Here is a 20236-nt window from a genome sequence, read left to right as displayed (position 1 = left end):
CATTGATGAGGCTATTGGAAATGTGTGTTGGGAGAAAGCTATGGATGAGGAGATGGATGCACTATATGGAAATGAGACTTGGGATTTAGTGCAATTGCCTGAAGGCAAGAAAGCCATTGGATGCAAGTGGGTGTACAAAGTTAAACATAACAGTGATGGGAGCATAAACAGGTACAAGGCTAGATTGGTAGCCAAAGGATATGTGCAGACATATGGGATTGATCATGAGGAAACTTTCAGCCCAGTTGCCAAGATGGCAACGGTGAGAGTTGTGATAGCAGTGGCTGCGTCAAAGCAATGGTCTTTACATCAGATGGATGTAAAGAATGCATTCTTGCATGGGGATTTGCAAAGAAGAGGTGTATATGTTGCAGCCGCCTGGATATGAGGATGTGGGTCACCCCGAGCATGTTTGCAGGTTGAAGAAAGCCTTGTATGGCTTAAAACAAGCACCAAGAGCATGGTCTGACAAGATTTTTGAATATCTTGTCACTATTGGCTTTCATGTAGCCAATGCAGATTTCTCGCTGTATGTGAGACATGGTGATAGAGGGTTTGTGCTTGTTGTCATCTATGTAGATGACTTGATCATTACGGGGGACCACGATGCAGAGATCTTTGATATAAAGATCTTGCTAAGACAGAAGTTTGAGATGAAGGATCTGGGGGAGCTCATATATTTCTTGGGCATTGAGGTGATTAGGTCACCACATGGTATTGGATTACTGCAGAGACAGTATGGCTTGGACATGTTTAATCCAATTTGGCAAATGGTGGATCCAAATGAACCATTTATATTGGAAATGGATGCTAGTAATTTTGCTATAGGAGCATTATTATTGTAGAAGGGAAGGCCAGTTGCATTTAAAAGTAAAATGTTGGACAAAGCTCAAAGTAACTATTCAATTTATGAGAAAGAACTGTTTGCAATTGTGCATGCTCTTAAAAAGTGGTGTCATTATTTGTATGGTGCCAATTTTAAACTATTATTTGACCATGAAAGTATTAGATAGTTAAGTACTCAAAAGGAGTTAAAAGTAAGGAAGGCTAGATGGGTTGAAATCCTACAAGAGTTTGATTTTCAAATTAGATATAGAAAATGAAAATTTAATGTCATAGCAAATCTTCTTCTAGGTGACCAATTTTTCCACAATAGTCACAAACACGTTTTGGTTTATCTTTATTGCGACATTCATTCTTGGTATGACCAAGTTTTCCACAGTGAAGCATCTTTGAAGTTGAGATGTGGATTGATTTGTCCTTTTTTAAATCTCCCACCCTTTGTATACATAGTGCTTGCCCACTTGAATGTGATTTGAATGATTCTTTATCTTTGAATTTGGATTCTTGTTCAAGTAGAGATGATTCTACATCTTGAAGTTTAGTGTTGGGCACATTTTTAAGTGTAGCAACAATTGATTCATAAGGTTCTTTGTCCTTTTTAGCAATACAACAATATATTCATCTTCCTCAATGACTTTAATGCACTAAGTTGATACCTTTGAATTCACTCATGTGTTGTGCCATGCTCTCAGTCTCCTTCTTGTCGAGCTTGTAAAACTGCATAAGAAGGTTGATCTTTGAGCTCTTTGAGTTGGTGCCGAAAATCTTGTTGAGTTCCTGTCATGCCAACTTGGCATGACAGGAACTCAACAAAGATGAGTTGGTGTCGAAAATCTTGTTGAGTTCCTTGTCATGCCAACTTGGCATCCTTGATGCCAGCAATGTGACTAATCATATCATCATCAAGATTTTGAACGATGAGGCCCAATGCTTTGTTGTTTTGAAGTGGCTTAACCTCCACTTCTTCATCCTCAATAAGGTGCCAAATCCCCTTATGCATAAGTAAGTACATGGTCTTGCTTTGCCATGTGAAAAAACCATCACCATTAAATCTTGAAACAACTTCAACATGGTCCATACTACTGAGAAGGTCTTACTAACAAGCTTTTATTTTGCTTTGTTAGCAATGTCTAATCTCATACAAATTTGTAGTGTGAAGGTTGGGAGAAGGTCTTTGCACGTGATAATGATTCACGGTCAGTGTCTAGTGTCCCAATACAAGGATGATAAAAGAAATCTCTTCAATTTTAGTAATGCAAGAGAATGCAATGATTTTTGATGTAAAAGAGAACTTCTCACACTGATTACACCCCAATTTTCCAATTTTGGACTTTAATTAGTCTAATTTCTATTAACACACAGCACTAATGATAGTGATTAGTGCTTAAATAATGTGATTAAGGGTAACATATTTTGGTGGCCAAAATTGGGCTTGTACAAAGCAACATTGAGAGGGTTTTTTGTATAGACTACTTGCACTAGACGAGGAGAAGTGAACTATGCAAAGAACTAGCTCAAAAGCTCATAAATCAACCCAAATATGCCTACAATTAGGTGACCACATTTTTGCTTGTTGTGGTCGGGTCCATGGATGAAACGGGCCAAGAATTCATTTGGACTAATTGTCATGGAGAAATCACCACAAAACCAGTCGATGTTTTAGTGCCGTTTTTTGGGCTGTAGGAGATGAATTGGAGTGAATGCCTTGAGCTGTGGGTTTGCCTAGGCTTGTGTGAGATGCCTCTTGAAAGACTTGGCCAAAGATAGAGAGATTGAGGAGAACAAGCTTGAGCAAGTTTGGACCACAAATAGAAGAGAAGGATAAGCTTGAGCTTAGTGAAGTAATTAGACTAGTATGAGCTTGATCTTAGTGAATAATTAGGTGATTAGTGAAGTAATTAGACTAGTGTGAGCTAAGGCTAAGCTAATGGAGAGCTTAAACCAAGCTCTGATACCATGTTGAAATTCATGGATCAATATCCCTAATGATAATCAACCATCTAATTAGATCCTAATCTTAATCTAATCTTACACTAATGACAACACTAATCTAAGGTGAATAAAACTGAACAATACTCATGGTGATGAGTGTGTGCTAATTAAGTTTAGACTCAAGTTCAGTTAGGTTACAAGATAGAAACTTATAATCATAAAAAGACTTGAGATGTTGTGCTTGTATTTCAATGCTTGATATGTCCTCCTTTTATATGAGGAGAGTACAACAAAGCTATGATAGCTCATGTGGGATAACTTGGCTAGGTGACTTGGCACTCTAGCATCACTCATTTCAACATCCAAGGGGGTACTTAATCCACCAAGGACAATGGGTGCACTCCCATGTATTAATACCCCTGGTCCACCAAGGTAGTTGAGAACATAGTGTTCTCATCATGTGGACCTAGCCACTCTTCAATCTTCGAGGGCATATCTGAAATGGATTTGTGCTCAATGTAATTTAAAAGACATCTATAAAAGAGAGCTCGTCATGCTTTTCAAATAATAGATTTTTCATGACATAAGAAGCAAACTAACATATACTTAAATGGCTAGAGAATGAAATGTAACACTACCTGTATACAAGCCTCTTGCTTGAGAATGGTAACTTAGGTATGTTAACCTTGTTTTAGAAGCATTCTTCATGTTGCCTAACATGTGAGAGTATGCATTTATCACATGAATTTTGCATTGGGCTTTAAAATATCCCTCAAAACTCTTAGGCATTTGAGGGCCTTCCACCTCACACTTGACAATTTGAATGCACGCCTAGTTAAAAATATGTAGCCAATATGCTTCTTGCCTCATGTAAGATCTTAATTTATTATAATCCGGGCAAAGTGTGCCCCTTTTGGATCTTTGACCTTTGTCAAAGTCATCATATGCATTTCTTTTCGCCTAATAAACGCTCTATACAAAACATTCAAGTTTGAAAAAAATAGATGTCATAATTTTAATATTGATATAAAGTTTTAGATTCAATATCAAGAGAGAACCATGAACAAATTAAAGCAATGAACATGAAATTTTTAAGGACACAACATACCGCTCTGTAGTTATCCTAGCGGAGCACAAGCTATACAGTTTGTCTCTTGTTATGCCAACCATGGTTTTGTCACTTCAATCTCTGTTAAAGAGCATAGAAAATAACTCCTCCCCATTCGTATAGTTTGCAATGCATAGGTAGTTATAAAAACTGCTATCTCAAAATTTCTCCTCCTCGCGTTTTATGGACTCATCCATCTTCCTCTTCAACTCCTCACCCTCAAACCCACGACCAACAAGCATACTCTCCTCATCCTTAAGGAAATTTTCCCATTTACCCTAAATGCAAATCAAAACCATGTACACAAATGCCAAATGAGATTTGATGAGAGAAGCAATTAAGCATAAGCACAAATCACATCAAGATTGAGTACCTTCCAAACAAGTTGCGATATTAATATGCAAGGAGTGGAATACCAAGGCACAATTTTTTGGGCTTGATGAGACTCATAGATTATCTTAGTCTCCATCCATGAGCGCTACTCTATGGTCAACCTCTCCATTATGCTTGCCTTGTTAGCCATTCCAAACTTTTGGAACATATATATCTCTTGTCCCAAGTTTGGTGCAGTGGTTGCTCTTGAGATTCTAAGCATTTAAAATGTATGCATGTGTAAGAAAACAGTCAACTTCTCACAAACAATTATACCAAATATAAACTTATGCATTAGTTGTGTCGAGGGAAAGTATAAGCTCGCCCTCATTTTTCTCCTCAACCTCAATAAATTAGCATTGCACTCGCATGTGATACTCTTCACATTTAGACCATACTTTAAAAAAACCAAAAGAAATTCATGAACAAAGATAGAAACATAGAATTAAGAAACAATCATGCATGCAATAAAAGTGAAAACAAAGAAACCTAAATCATGAAAATGTATGCCAAAATATTTACCTTCTTCTATCCTTTTTGTCCATGTCTTCAATCGGTGATTGCCATACCAAACAAAGAAGGTCTTGCCTCGCAAATCCATCCACTCTTCTGTGAGTTGACTTTCAAACACTTCATTGAGCTTTTTCCAAATGAGATCCCAGCCATCAATCATCTCTCGAGTGACCAATTTTATCTCGCCATGTTGGCCCTTGAGAGACACAACAAAAGAGCCCATGGTTTGTACGCAGTCCTATCAAACAAGGGAACAAGCCATAAAGCATCACTAGCTGCCACTCTAACTGCATCTGGCAACCAAGCAACACAAAGAAACCAAAGGAGGCTCTGAGCCCCGAGTCACATTAAACTGACCCTAAACATCATTCATGAGCCTCAAGATATTTTCTCTCCAAAATGTCATTGTGTTTTGGTTGAGTATCTGGCTCATGCCCTTCATTATTATCTATGCCCCCACCTTCCATTGTAAATGTCAAGTTTCTTGAGGGTTGGCTTTGGGGGGTAGTATGCATGGTTGTTGCCACTGTATTGTTAGAAGTGGCAAAAAAAACATTTGAATCCCCCTCTATTTCAGGCTCTTCTTCCATGGTCCGATCCTCCTCCTCGTCAATGTAAGGACAACATTTAGGCTTTCTCTCACATTTCTTAGGAGACTTGTAGTGTATATTTCTAGAGGTGGCCTCTTCATCAAAAGCAAGCCTTTTTGTTAGAAGTCCTAACCGACTTCTTGACCATGTTGGGACACTTTCACCCTTTCCCTATGCATAGAACGCTTTGGAGACATGTGAAAACTGTTCATAAATCCGCCGTCGTTAAGAGCATGAATTTGAGGAGTAAGCATGCATGTGGATGAAATAGGGTAACATTTCAAAACAAAAGCATGTGGCCATAAAAAACATTCTTCAAGACATGAATCAAAATATTTTTAAAAACATTTTATATTACATTAAAACATTACTAGAAAATACACCTCTTCATTTTATGAAAAAAAAAGAACATGGTGCTTCATGATTTCTAACCCTAAACCTCTCATTTAGATACCCTTATTTGCTGCCATTTACAACAAGCTGGAACAACTAATTGCACATACTTCAACTAGCTCTAGGCTCCACATTGGAAAGGACAATAATAATACTTGAATTGAAATAGGACTCCACTGAGAGAATTGATTCTACTTAAATGTGGTCAAGCTTTACTATAAACATGTGTGTGTTTTTGTATGTATGACTGTGTGTGTATATATACATAGTAACCCACAAGATTGAAATGCTATGAATTGGGTGTGTGTATATAAAAGTATATGTAGATAGATGTAAATATAAAATTATTTAAGTATGTAAGTATTTTATGTGTATGTATAAGTATGTAACTATGTAAGTACATAAGTATGTATAAGTATGTAACTATGTAAGTACATAAGTATGTATAAGTATGTAACTATGTAAGTATTTTATGTGTATGTATAAGTATGTAACTATGTAAGTACATAAGTATGCTTATATAAAAGTATGTAAGTACATAAGTATGCTTATATAAAAGTATATAAGTATGCTTATATATATTCGTATGCTTTATTTGTATATGTAAGTATGCTTAAATATATGTAAGCATGCTTATATATATAAGTTATGCCAAAAATAAAAACATATTGTGTAAATGTGTGTGTGTGTGTGTGTAAGAAACAAATCTAATATTTTATCTATATGTGTGTGTGAAAAATTAAAAAGAACCTAAAAATTTTAGAAAAACCAACAATGTTCCAAAAAAACAATAAAAACAAAAAACATTCACTAAAAAAACCTGAAAAAACCTAAAACATTCCCCCCCCCAAAAAAACAAGCAGGCCATGGGCCATGGTCTATGGCCACAATGGCCATGGCTAGAGCACGCATACCATCCGCGTGTGTGTGGATGGCCTACGTGCTCTAGCCATGGCCATTGTGGCCATAGACATGGCCATAATGGCCATGGCAAGAGCCCCTAGACCATCCACATGTGCGTAGATGGTTTGGGTGCTCTTGCCATGGCCATTGGCCACCATGGCCTGGGCATTAACATTTTTTTTCAGGGTACCTTGAGAGGCAAAGCATGGCAGGCGAGCTAGACTACTGGAGGGCAGGCGCGAGCGGGCGAGATGGACTGGAAAGTAGTGCGCGCGGCGGCACTAGAGGATGAGGCGGTGTGGGCGACACCGAAGAGGCGGGGGGTCCTCAAACTACTATTGTAGGTTTATTGAATGTGGAGTGTTGTGTCAACCCACCCCCACCCCCAGCCCCTCTTCGTGGTTCTTTGATTGGTGTTCTGTTGAATAAGGTGTGTACCATGGGCAAGGCATTGCTTGAGTAGTGAGTGAGAATGCATGTTTAATTCAAGTTCCATTAAAGCTTCAAGGTTTGTGTGCATGCTAGGAAAGTAAGTGCTTGAGAATGAAGTATGCTTTGAGCTTGTGTATGCATTAGCTTAGCTTTCTTCTTGTATTGGATGCATGAATGAGTGGGATGATGAGTGAATGAGTTCTGGCAAGATTGAGCTTGTGTGTGTAAAGTCTATGTCAAGGTAGTGGTGTTCATAGCATTTTCTCCATTCGTGGATAAGCTTTTGTGCACCGGTACAGGTTGAATCCCTAGCTTCGAAAGGGATGCAAATCCCATTGGATTGAGCTACACACGGATCATACTACTCATGCTACAAGTGAGAGAGTTTTTCGTCTCTCCATTGGCACCCTGCCGGGGAGAAGACTCAAAACCGGTTGAGAAGCTTGCATTACTACCACTATTTCTGTTTGTTTTTAGGTTTAGGGTTAGCACGAGTGGGGAATCTCGAAGCTAGTGATTAGAAGAGAAAAAAGGTAGATTACAAAGACAAAGGAGGGACCGGATAAGGTCGCAATTTTTTTATATTTTTTGTTATATATTTTTTTAAAAACACACAAAGAAACCATGCATTGTGACGGTGAGTGTAGAAGGTGAGAAGGGAAGCAAAGCTGCGGCGGCTGCTGCAGCTGTGAAGGGCAGAAATAGAGGCGAAGGTGAGCCGACGGCCAGTTGTACTCCACGAGGCCCTGCGGAGAAGGGCGTCGGCCCCGCACGAGTGCGCCGGGGGGCCTTGCTCTATGATTCGCCAACATCAAAAAATACAACAAGGCCTACGAGCTCATGCAAGCGCTACCCAGCGACGATTCGAGGAGCTTCGCAGTGTAGAGGCCAACATACACTGCGTCTTCTGCAACGGAGCCTACAAGCAGAGGGACACCAACATAATGCTAGCTGCGAGGTGCTGAAGGGAGGCGAGAAGGAGGCGTGAAGGACGGGAAGGAGGTCCGACGAAGAAGACGTGGCCGAGCCTCAGCTCTGCTAGCGGCAAAGGTAAGGTGGAAAGCGAAGGCGCAGCAGAGAGGAGGAGAGGTCAGCAGGGCTGCCGGGCGAAGGCCAGAGAGGCCAGTGTGGAAGCGAAGGCTGAAGAGAGAGCGGGGAGGTGAAGGAGAAGGGGCCACGCATTGGCCGAAGGTGGCGACTATTGCAGTTGAGGAGTGGTCAGCGAAGGTGAGGCGGCGCGGCGGGCTGATGAAGCGAAGGCAGTGGTGAAGGGTGGCCGGAGTTGAACGAAGCCGAAAGCAGAGGCCTATGTGGGAGTGAAGAGCCGCCTGGCCGTAGAACGCACCAGAGAGGAGAAGCAAAGGTGACTGCCAGCTATGGAAGAAAAAAGGAGGAGCGACCGGCGCACGATTCGCGAGAGGACAAGGTGCCGAAGATAAGGTTAGTATTTTTTTTATTTTTTATTTTTTTATTAATTTTCATGTTCTTTGCATTAAAAAAAAATATAAAAAAATAAAATAAAATAAAAATAATAAAATAATAAAAATAAATAAAAATAATTTTTTTTAAAAAAAAAGAAAGAAAAAAGAAAAATTATGTAAATTATGTGTTTTATTTTGAGTCCATATTTTTTTGCATATTTTGCATTTTTTTAATTTTTTTGTAATTTTTTTACATAATTAGTGTAATTTGCATAATTAGTATTTTTTAGCATAATTCGTATTTTTGTGTAATTAATAAAAAAGTAAAAAAAAAGAAAAAAAAGAAGAAAAAAAGAAAGAAAGATAGTTACACACATATTCATGTTAGTTGCATTTAGTGGTTAGGTAGGGTTTATAAAAAAAAAACATACATATATATATATATATATATATATATATTTATTAAAAAAAATTAGACACTGCAAATAGCGTATGCATCTACGCTCGGGAACAATACTAGGGGGACGTTACACTAGTGCACCATCTAGGGTAACCACTCATCAAGGGAGCGGCACTCAATCGGTTGTTGGCAACTTGGAGAGCATTCTCGAGACATCTTCGGAGTTTCAAACAGAGAGCCTCTCAAGAACCGGGAGTGATATTTCAATGGACATAAACGAGTCATTTGGCATGAATAGACCATCCACACCCATTGGTATAATAGATTCTGCTAATCCATTTGAAATCCCAGATGAGGAGTTGATTGACAACATGAGACTCCATTTCTTGTATACAAACGCGTATGGCGGTGAGATCTAGAAAGATCCAATGAGCCGGTTTGTTTTTAAAATTGCAGACATTCATTCTGCATTTGAACCAACACCATGGGTAAACTACCAAGACGATATGTACATGGGTAGAAATGGAGTACGCTACGAGGTCACCAAAAATCTTGAACAAGTGGATGCTTTGGGTGTACTTCAATCTAGCGCACAAGCAAAGCAAAAAAAGGAGCTTCCATCGGACCCAAATGTGCCAGGAACATCGGTAGACCTGGTACGCCCATTTCTTTACTTGATGAATTATTTTCCGACAGGAATTGGGAGGATAGACAAACGGGAAAAGAAAAAGAGACCAAGAAAAACCCATGGGACATAGTAAAAGAAATTCCAGTAGTTAAAATCTATCAAGACGACCCAATTAAAGAGGTGTATAGGGATGTGGAAGAAACCTACTATGCAACCACTAAGCACCCGAGCTTAGAGCTTCCAGTCATGCATACAATAACTGTAGAGCATCTAGAAGGTTTCACTAAGCGTGTTCATGATAGATGGGGGAACGACTTTAGAACCCTTGAATGGCCAGAGGTTAGGGAAATGACATGGAAAGGAAGGCCCCTTTTCACTGAGGTGTCTACCTTAGACACGGCACGTCCAGATGAATCTGCCTTTCAGGGAGAAACACTAGCACCACCATGGGCTAAAACCCCAAGTGCAACCAACACCTTCCATGCGAACAACTGCTAAAGGACTAGTCTTTCCAATGATTGATCCCACGAGGAGAACCGGTGCTATTAGAGAATCTAGGGGAGAAAGACCACGAGCAAGTGGATATGTACCTCCAAGAGAACCCCATAGACCAAGTGAACTAACATTTGAAGAGCCTAGATTTAGAGGCCGAGACTCATATAGGAGACATGACGATGAATATTCTAGAAAAGTGAAACCATCTGCACTGCAAAAGCTTGTCAAGAAGTATGAGGGATCCGGAGACCCATATGACCATATAGCAGCTCTTAAGCAAGCTATACATGTGGAGCAAGTCACGGATATGCATACACAAATCGAAGGATTTGGCTTGACGCTAGAGAGTAAGTCTTTATCATGGTTTCAGACTTTAGAGCCTGAAGCGATCTTTCAATGGGCTGGAAAAGAGCTTTATAGCTGCATTTTCAAAAATGGGAATTAAGCACAATGAGGTAGCTCAAATTTATGCCTTTAAGCAAAAAGATCGAGAATCGGTGCGAGATTGCATAAATAGGCTAAAACAGTACATCAATCGATGCCCTGACGATGAGAAGCCAAGCCAAGGAAGATTAATTTCTATCTTCCTGGAAGGCTTACAAAACAAGACGCTTCATGCTCACTTGTACGCAAAGAAGCATGTCATCTTCAATGAGTGTTGCATGGATGCCATGGATTATGATGATAACTTTGACATGACTGGCATGGGAAATCAAGATAGTCATCAGGATGATAAATGTAGCTCTGGGAAGGGGTCTGCTGACTCTAGTGTGCCATTGGTTAATCCAAATCAGATTGTTGAGATAGTATTGAAAAAGATGGGGCAATACTACAGACCTTCCTACCGACCCCAACCATCATACATGCATACTATACCTACAGGCCCCTACGTATGTGGAGGATGTGGAGGGAGCCATAAAACCGAGCAGTGCCCAACCTTCTCACCATTGGTTTGGCAATCAACTAACAAAGAAGTGGTGCCAGCTTTGTAAATGGAACTACACACATGTGACTTCGGACTGCAATCACATTGCAAGGATACAAAGGGAACAAGCAAACAACTCTGCACCTAGATAGCAAGTTGTGAAGCATGAGAGAACCTTAGTTGCTCAAGAGCAAGCACGGCCGGTGCTAGGATCTCAACCTCCTCCACCTGGCACAGCTTCCTTTAGATATGTGGAATATGAGAATCCTGAATTAGAAACGGAGATGGTTAGCTCTCAACCATACTACATTGAAATGGAGCATCCTCTTGTCGAACCCTACTTTGAGAACCCAACTGGACAAAGCCTAGTTCATGACTTTAATGACCCAAGCTCTTCGATGCTTATAGGATCTCAGCCAACCAAGACTCAAGGTTATCCAGGACCATATCCTACAAAAAGACTCTACCCCACGCAACAAACATGACCATGCTACGAATGTGGTGGACCACATTGGGTGAGAGAATGTCCAAACAAGAAACGACCCCTCTTAGCTAACATAGGCGCAACATCTACGTTTCCACCTATAGAGAGGTTTTTCCAAGGGTGTAGAATTGACCATCTACCAAAGGATTTCTTGTTGAAGCTTGCGGATCCGGCAGCACAAAAAGCTAAAGTGCCCCTCAACTATGTTCAAGTGATTCCATCACCCACGACATCTGAGGAGGAGAACGAACTAGTGTCGCTAAGAGTAGTGACTAGAGCCCAAGTGCAAAAGAATCTCAAAGAGGTTGTTGAGAAACCCTCTAAGATTAAGGTTCTATCCAAAGATGGAAAAGAGAGAAAGAAATCAACTCGACGTAAACCACGCAGCAAGGGGAGTAAGAAGTCGAAGGAGCAGAAGAGCTCTGATGGAGGAAATTCTATCCCAAAAGAGCTAGAAGAAATGTTGAAAACAAAACAAATAGGAGAAAAAACTCAAAATGAGCAAAAGGGAAAAGCATCCGAGTCTGAGGAAAGCTCAGGAGGATCAGTCCTTGTGGACAAGGTGTACGAGCCTTTAGATGCAACGCTTCAAGTGCATAATAGTAGGATCACAGCTCTGACCGAGCTACCTAAGAAGCTGCAAGAATATCCCAACCCTTGTGAAGAGACAATCAACTTGGCTATCCATAAGCTGTTGATTAGGGATACTCAGATTCTAATAGAAGGCCCACCACCTATGTACGCAAGAGGACCTGCTTCTCTGAAGCCTAACTTAGAGACGATACTAGAAGCCACACCAAGCATGGAAAAGGGAAGTGAACTTGTATCTCTACATTTCCTAAAAATGCCTGAAAAGGAGATGATTTACCTCATACCAATGTAGATGAGTCAAAACCATTGACTACTGCGGATTTTGGAGATGAAATTCCTGAAATAGAGGAAGCAGTAGCAAGGGAGATGTGGGAAGCGGTGCAAAAACAAGTTGAGGATCTAGCATCTTCTGACAAGTCACCGCCGTTATCTATAGTAGAATTCTCGAATCAAAGGGTTCAAGAATTAGATGTTTTATCTCTACCAGATGATGCTCAGACTGTTGTCTCAGCTCGGAGCAACAAGCTCACATGCAAGACACTGCCCTCATATGTAGGACTGTACGAGGCACATAACCAAATCATGCGAGTACCATCAATGACACGACAACCTCATCAGGAACGAGACATAGGGAGCTTGCAAGCTTTAATGTCAGCACCAGTTACGTGTACCATTCCACTCGCAGAGTTCTTAAAGCTTAGGCCAAGATTGTGGGGAGAAGTGGCTACACAATTAACTGAGCAAGGTTTGTGGAACCAGAACATCCAGGTTAAGGAGTTGTTGAGGACAAAGGCTTCTGAGCTAATGCTTAAGCAAACAATTGCGGTTCCTGTGAACAAAGTTGGCAAGCATTGTGATGAGGACGATGAAGGAAATACTACGCTTCCTGTGGAGATCAACAAGATTGAATCTATAGCTATTCTAGATAGCGGAGCAGGGGTGAGTATAGCAACAAAAACTATATGGGAAATGTGGGGAAAACCTGCAAACAATTAGAAGTACAAGGATGAGTTTGCAATTGGCAGATGGAAATCTAGAGAGTCCCATAGGATTGCTTGAGAACCTTATGGTCAAGTCATGTGGCATTGAGTACGGACATACCTTTGCAAGTGTAGACTTTGGCAAGAATACAAATTACGAAGTGATCCTAGGAAGGCCATTCATGCGCCAATTCAAAATGATTCAAGACTGGGGTTACAATTACTTGTACCTCAGACATGGGAATGTAACCACGAGGATGAATCTGAAAAACCATGCTTATCGAGATGTGACGCACTCTCCTGTGGAGGATGAGTTTGATTCCGCTTCTTCAAAAGCATCAGGAGCAACTATGTCTAAGGAAGAGCTGATCTATGGATCTGTGGAGCATCTTGTCAAGACTTGCAACCTGGAAATGTTACCATAGACAGAAGTGTGACGGATGAGGCGTATATCCCTATACCTTTTCCTGAGAACTTGATAGATCCCTTAGAATGGAGCCATGTTTTATCTACCACATAGACACTTGTGCATTGCCAAGGCAAACACAGTTCTGTGATCCAGATGGGTATGACATTATTCCCGTAAGAATGCTAAGACCAATCTATGTAGAGGAACCTCAAGAAGCCCCTAGGTATGAAGCAAACAAATCATTATTGCTAGGAGATATGGTATCTGTAGAGGAAGTATCCCCTACTGTGATACAGACATCCTTAAAAGATCCAATGATTTGGGTGAATAATGACAATGACAATAAACAAGGATGGCATGTGCCAACATCTCTCTTATATACACAAGGCTACGAAAGGGGGGAAGCACTTAGAATTCAAATCTGGTTACCTAAAGCAGCTCGCAAGGCAAGACCCAATGCTGCCAAGGAATACAAAGCTAAAGAGGAGGTTCACCAAAGCCAACAGTTTCACCTCCAACAAGACCACTCAAAACGGTGGATCCCAAAGAAGGTTCTGCAAGCCCAAGGCTACTACGAGGGTGCTACTACCTTGTGGCTACCAAAAAAGAAGAATGCAGGGACTACTGTAGCAAAACATAATTATGTTCCTGAATCTACTCAAGAACAAAAGCAGTCAATACCACCTCACTTACAAAAACCAAATCAATACTGGAAGCCATGCCTTACCAAGCCTGAAAGAGTCCAGGTGGAAACACAAGCTGACGTGTCAATCGGACATCATCAGAAGGTCTCAAAACAGGAAGGGATACTCCAAACTGACATGGGAAGAAAAATGCAAGTGGGTACCTTTACCCACTTCTATCTCAAAGGCAACACATCAGAAGGAGGACATTGCAACCGAATCAAGTTCAGAGTCTATTCCTCAAAACACAAGCAATGTCAAAGTTTGTCTTACAAAGTCGACAACTTTCAATCAGGCTCCTACACAAGTAGATTCCCTGACTATCAAGGAAAGAGCGTTCTTCCGACAACTCCAACTATTTGGAATGTCGTCGGCATTCTACTCGTTCCCTAATCAAACTCCACCCCCAGTGCAAGCACTTGTACTCTCTTAATAAGAACTAGAAGCCAGGGCACTTTTTCCCATTGGGTTTTTCCCCTCGGCCAAATCCGCCGGTGTTTATCACCAATGTTTTTTATTTTTTGTCTTTCTAATTTTCTTTCTGTTTAGTTTGTTTTGTCGGAATAAAACAGATACAAGCACCAAACTACATCTTCCGCTTCAATACCGCAACTAACAGTCATACAATCAAGTGCAAACAATTCTTCACCAACCAGCGCTTTAAAAAAAACAGGTGAACTCAAGCCAATCTCTCTAGTGTTTTCTGTATTTTTCTTGTTGCTTGATTGTTTATAAATTTCACTTTACTAAGCATGGCAATATGCATCTCCTTTGGTCTAGAGTAGGGATAACATTTTAGTAGCTTTAGACTTGATAGTGTAAGTTTGACCGTAATTATTTTTACCTGTTATTAGCAATACAAAGTAATTAGTGTTTTGCGCTAAAGGTAGAGTTCCAGACCTAGGACAAAGAGACCAAATTAATCATAGGACCGTCAGTGGATATCTTGCCCTTACTAGGACATTTCTTAGGGACAATCTAATAAACCTTCCATAACAAAAATTGGCATAAAAAAAATACAAGAAAAGTGTATATGTTTGTGGCCTATTGCCTTGTTATTCATGGTAGGCGAGTGAGGTCTATACCTTTCCCAGACCAATGCCTTGTGTAGCAACAAGGAATAGCCATACCGCGGGTGCGCAAACATACTCTTGAAGAAAGCCCTGTCTTAAAAAAAAGAGAAAGGCACCAAGAGAAATGCTTGTCTAATCCAGGATGGTCGCCGTTGTGCTTAAAATATTAAACCTTAACACTAAGCACTATTAAGAGTTTGCCAATACATCCCCATACCTTCGTACACCCAAACATGCTCCGATGGGGACCAAACTAAGCAAGCATGTGGGGGGGCCACCCCCACATGCTTGTAGATTTTGATCATGATCGGAGCATGTTTGTGGTAGTAATTATCACCCAATGTGGATTTTGCAAGTCTCTTAGTGCTCTCCTCTCTCCTCAACCTCCAATGTCGGAAAGCGCCCTACAGTTGGCCATGTTGGGCAGATCAATTAAAGCATCTAGCACGCATGCCTGTGATGAAGGTGTGAGGTCTTTAAAATAGGAATGGAAGATTGCATGGACACGACGATGCGCCCCTGACTTTGATAGTTCTTTCCTATCCACTCATCTACATAAACAATATCGTGTGAAGACTACGAAGGGACGAAAGCATCGCCTCCAAGTTTGCCACGATATGTAATGTAGATGGTGTGTCTCTAGCACTCCTACGGATAGCCGCGGTCTATCTCTGCGCGATGAGGTCCACAATAGACGAGCGTGTTAAAACCCTAAGATCTCTCTAGATAATTGTTATGCATAAACATGCATAAATCAGTCATAAATCAAGCATAAACCCAACCACCCAACCACCCCCGAGCAGCCCAAGGGATGCACACATGAATCATAAATGAAATACATCATACCTCTACCTTGATGTCCCATACCATCAAGAGGTATAATTCCAATCCAATAGCATATGTAGCTATAGTATGAAATGGTAGATGAGTAGATATGGACCTCTACACAAGAGACCATAGCATAAGCCTCCAAGCCCCCAAGCGCCCTTGAGTGTGCCCCATGCCCCTATTATATAGGAGGGCTCTCAAGTGACTCTTGACTTTCCATTGCCCATGTGTGACCCTTGGATGCCTGACCCTAACTAACCCATGCTCCACTAGAGCTTGCTCCCATGCTCCCATGCTCCCAAGCCTAATGTGGGTTAGCCTCCTAGTATATGCACACATAATGTGTACATAACATAGCATGCATAATGTACATATAACATACTTCTCCTCTCTCAAAACATTGCACTCTTGCAATGAAAAGAAGGAGAACTGTGCTGAACAATCTTAACTGACTCTCAAGTCGAATCCTCTATTTCCCTATCTTTCCACCTAATTTTAACCTTAAGGATTAGTCAACTACAAAGTTTTCTTTCCCTGAATTCAAGTACCTTATCAAGTTCATGTGGAACATAGGATAATTGTTCGAGTTCTTGATGTTATGTCACCTCCCAGTTTCCTTTCAACCTATTGATATGAAAGACTGGATGAACTCTAACATGTGGAGGTAGTTTTAAGTTCAAACGCAACCGTGCCAATCTGATGTATAACTCGAAAATGGACCACAATATCTAGGAGATAAATTCGAGCATTTTTCTATTGACAAAGTCTGAGAATCTTTAGGAACATTAAAATAAACGAACGCTCCTGGTTCAAAAGACCGAGATGAGCGTCCCATATCAGCATAAAAATGTGCCCTATCTTGAGCACTCCTCTTGATAGAATCCCGAGCTTCGGTCACAGCATTACCTACATATCACGCAAGAAATCCCTCGATGCATCAAGCTCGATGGCCTTAAGACCGACATCAATAGTAGGTGCCCTGGGTTAATACCCATACATAAGTATTCACGAACTAAAAACCAATAGCCGTATATTTAAAATTGTTATAGGCAAATTCCATCATTGGAAGATATTTTTTTCAATATGATAATTTTCTAGAGACATATGCACGAAGCATATCCACTATAATTTGATTCATATGCTTTGTTTGCCCATTAGACTGCTGATGATCAGAGCAATTCACATTCAAAGTAACTTCCTCGTTCTAAACCATTCGGAATAAAGTAGGAAAACATGGCATTATAGGAAAACATGGCATTATAACAGCAGAAACCAGAGATTCATCGGCGCCCCGGTATACCCACATCTGCATATGGAATAATCGACGTCTCGAGTTACCCATATCAACATAGAGAGTCATCAGCGTCTTGATGAGTCACATATGTCCATCCATAAACAATCAGGTTGACTATATAAATCACCTAAAGTACGGAACTAGAGAAAGAAATGCCAACAAAGGAAGAATCCAAATTTCCTTATCCAAACATAACAAGATAAACTTGTTTGAACTCTAAGGAAAGAGATTTCAACAAGTGAAAATGCCGAATGAGATTACCCTCATCAAAACATGCAGGCTATAGATAAAAGAAGTTTATCTAGAGAATGCCCACACTATAACTTCTAGTGAATTTAGAAAATGAGATTGTCTTTGAATGTTGAGGTCAACATGCTAAGTGATGTAAGCAAAGAAATAATCTTGAGCCCAAATTATCCCATAAGATAATATATGTGAGGGATCACTAGCGTCCCATACCACCATGATACCACCCATACATACCTTAACAATTTGAAAACTCCCTAGTATGCCGTCTAGGAAATATGAATAAAATCCTCTATAAAAGGAATAAGATGGCCTTATCCAGACTTTCACATACTAAACTTGTCTCTATATACTTGAGACTACATCAAGGAATAACTCCTTCTGAGTACATCATTAGAAAAGAAATTAAATTATTAGCGCCTTTCTAATGATAACTACCCAAAACACAATAAAGTTAGGATAGAAAAATAACTCACCTAGATATATAAGCAACTAGGTATCCAAGTTAGAATAAGTACAAGAGTACAAGAAATATACTCCAAAATTATGTGCAAAAAACGAAGGCAAATGCTACCTTCAAAGCACATGTAATTATTCAAAAGATCAAAAGATCCTTATAAAACCATGGATAAAAGCATAGAAGCTCCTCGAATCCATAAAGACCATAGTTGATCATAAAAATCAATGCATACCATCTAATGGACATTAATCATGCCAAAAGAAGCATTAAAATTGGTGGCCAACTCATCAATCCGGAGTATATGAACATTGTGTCGTTCAAGCAAAACTCCAAAGTAAGCAAGTGAAACACATGTGTATAGCACTCAATAAAAAACCCCTAGACACAAGTGATCTAGGCAGAACCTGATGAGTCCATATAAAACTTGGAAAACATCCAATAAAAATCCAACAAAATAAATCGATCAACTAACCCATGATAGAATTTGTCTTAGGCCTAAGAAATTAAGCACAAACCATACTTAAACAAGTGCAGAATAAGTTATCATGGAAAAGTGTCAAAGGTGAAACACACTTTGAACGCAAATTATAGCCATCAAAACAAATTAAGGAACATGTCCAAAAAGAATGGCTAAACAATGGTAAAAAAATCATGAATACATCATTTAGAATTAATCCAAATATAAATATCCATTAATATGAGATATAATCGTATTAATAATATGCGAATAACCTGCATCTATCTAATGTCAGCAGCACGAGAAAACGTACTTCAACATTAAATAACCCTCAAAAATATTAAATTCTCGACAAAAAGAACTATCATGATTTTTACCTAGTTTTCTAGGGCCTCAAAATATGATAATTTTGAATTCCACCAAACCTATCTTATGGCATTCTAAACCTATATTTTTTTTTAAAAAAATTATCAATTAATTTTGCCAAAATACCATTGATATTTTAAAAATACCAATTTTTAGGATTTCTAAAAATAATTTCTAGAAATTTTCTAATTTTTTCTAAGAATCCCATCGTTCACGAAATTTCCAATTCCGCCCGACAATTTTCAATTCTGCCTGACAATTCTCAAATCCAATGAAAATTTACAATTTTAATGGATTTTTCTAATTTTCTTGGTCAAAAAATATATTTTTAAAGGAGTTTGAATGATCACGGGCACCCGAATGGACACACCACATGCCAAACACCAACCCCACATTTTTTCAAAATTTAAAATAACCTTTGTCTAATTTTCCACTAATTTTATGAATTTTTTGAAATTTTTAAATTACCCCGAACGCATTTAGAATACGAACGGTCAAAAAATTTTGGAATTCCAACGGTTTTTCCGGAATACGGAATGCCAAAAGTTTTGGGAAAATGAAAAGACAAAAAAAATCAGAATGTGAAATGTCAAAGGTTTCCGGAATACGGAAGGTCAAAAGTTTTTCTAGAATTCGGAAAGCCAAAAGGTATCGGGAAAACGGAAAGCCAAAAGTTTTTCGGAAGATGAAAAGCCAAAAAGTTTCAAGAAGAAATTTTCAAAAAAATTTCGGAGAATTTTTATCTCAAATTTCACATTTTCTGGCTTTTTTCCAAGTTTTTTTTAAAAATATTTCAAAAGCTTTTTTTAAATAATAAAAAACTTATTTATTAAATAAATAAAAAATAATAATAAGCTTTTTATTAGCTCATAAGGAATTTGATTTTTTAAGGGGGGCGTTTTTTTCCGCGACTGTTGCGCAGCCCCCTTCCCGCGCCGTCGCCTGCGTGTAGAAGAAATGGAGGAGGAAGAGAGTATATTCTCTCTTCACCCTCCACCTTCTCCAATACCTTCCCTCTCCACCCTCTCCTTCTCTGTTTAGAGAGGAGGCTGATTATGTCTTAATTAATCTGTTTTAATCTTAATCATAATTAAACATTAATTATGATAAATATTTAAAAATCCCTTTTAAGAGAAATTCACACGGAAAAATGAAGGAAAAATCAGAATTGAGAGGAGGCGGAGAGGATCCCACGCACACGGGAGAGCATTTCATGCATCAACATGCTGTTCCCTACTGCATTTCAATAGAAAATAGACAGAAATTTGATCGTATACCCGCAGAAAAAACCCACAAAAATGTATAAAAATACATTTTTAATCATAAAAATGCTCAAAAAATTCCTAAAAAATTAGAAAAAATTTCTTTAAAATTTTAGAAATTTAGGGAATCCATTCTACCAACAATATC

The 20236-nt window shown here is 39.4% G+C and overlaps 1 pseudogene; it reads right to left on the bottom strand.

Annotated features, from left to right (window-relative positions):
* Positions 1–3409: 3409 nt before the first annotated feature.
* LOC147615982 (uncharacterized) lies at positions 3410–4080 on the bottom strand (annotated as a pseudogene).
* Between the last annotated feature and the right edge of the window lie 16156 nt (positions 4081–20236).

This window comes from Cibotium barometz, chromosome 39, assembly GCF_041138505.1.
Source record: "Cibotium barometz isolate CiBa-2024 chromosome 39, ASM4113850v1, whole genome shotgun sequence".
NCBI classification, from domain to species: Eukaryota; Viridiplantae; Streptophyta; class Polypodiopsida; order Cyatheales; family Cibotiaceae; genus Cibotium; species Cibotium barometz.
This window is presented reverse-complemented; position numbering and strand designations above follow the sequence as displayed.